The sequence below is a fragment of the Brassica oleracea genome, chromosome C9 (genome assembly GCF_000695525.1).
Source record: "Brassica oleracea var. oleracea cultivar TO1000 chromosome C9, BOL, whole genome shotgun sequence".
Taxonomy (NCBI): domain Eukaryota; kingdom Viridiplantae; phylum Streptophyta; class Magnoliopsida; order Brassicales; family Brassicaceae; genus Brassica; species Brassica oleracea.
Window position 1 is genome coordinate 17065752 of NC_027756.1, and position 328 is coordinate 17066079.

Below are 328 nucleotides of genomic sequence, written 5' to 3' on the forward strand. Positions count from 1 at the left end.
TGTCAGAACCTGCAAACAAAGCAATCAACAACCACAACCACAACAATAATAAGATAGTAACTACCAATGACTCGATCTTACTCGTAACACCGTATATCGGTGCTACATTAACTCGAGGGTTCCATAACCCTGTACGACACACTAACACAACACTCTAACCTGGGCCTTGGTAACTTCGTGTTCATCCTCTCTATCGGCAATATCCTATCTCCCTACCACAAAGGCCAGAAGAAGGAACTTTCAACCGATCGCGGCCCACAGTCCTTCGGGTCACCGCGCGACAGCCCACAGTCCTTCGGGTCACTGCCACATTACACCGTCGTGTAAT